Source organism: Carlito syrichta, unplaced genomic scaffold, assembly GCF_000164805.1.
Source record: "Carlito syrichta isolate Samal-C Ts95f unplaced genomic scaffold, Tarsius_syrichta-2.0.1 Scaffold123630, whole genome shotgun sequence".
NCBI lineage: Eukaryota > Metazoa > Chordata > Mammalia > Primates > Tarsiidae > Carlito > Carlito syrichta.
The window spans coordinates 179,064-179,611 of NW_007067726.1; positions in this window are offsets into that span (position 1 = coordinate 179,064).

Genomic DNA, 548 nt, shown 5'->3' on the forward strand with positions numbered 1-548 from the left:
CTGAGCCCGCGGGATCGAGACCCGCCTGGGTAGCGAGACCTCATCTCTACAATAAATCAAAAAATCAGCCGGGCGTGGTAGTGCACGCCTGTAGTTCCAGCTACTTGGAAGGCTGAGTCGGAAGGATCGGCGGAGCCCGGCGGGTCGAGGCTGCGGTGGCCGGGAGCGGCCGCTGCACTCCAGTCTGGGCGACGGAGTGAGACTCCAACTCAAAAAAAATAAAATAATAAAAATGAACGGGAGATAACCGCGATGAGCCGCTTTACACTGGGGAATCAGGGGCAGCATCCTCCAAAGCCCCCAAGTAGCGGTAAAAGCTTGGCTGGCTCGGGAGGTGACGAAAGGCCAAAGTGGCTGCGGCGAGGGTGGGCGGGGTCGCCGGGTGCGGGGACCGGCAGGGGCGCCTAGACTCCCCGAGAAGCCGCCGGCGGGTTTCAGCCCGGCCTGAGAGGCACCCTCCCTTTGGCGGCCGCGTGGAGGCACGAGGGGCAAGCCGGAGGGGGTTTCGGTCCCAGGTCCGGGGAAGTGGGGGGCAGGGGCTGGCGCCC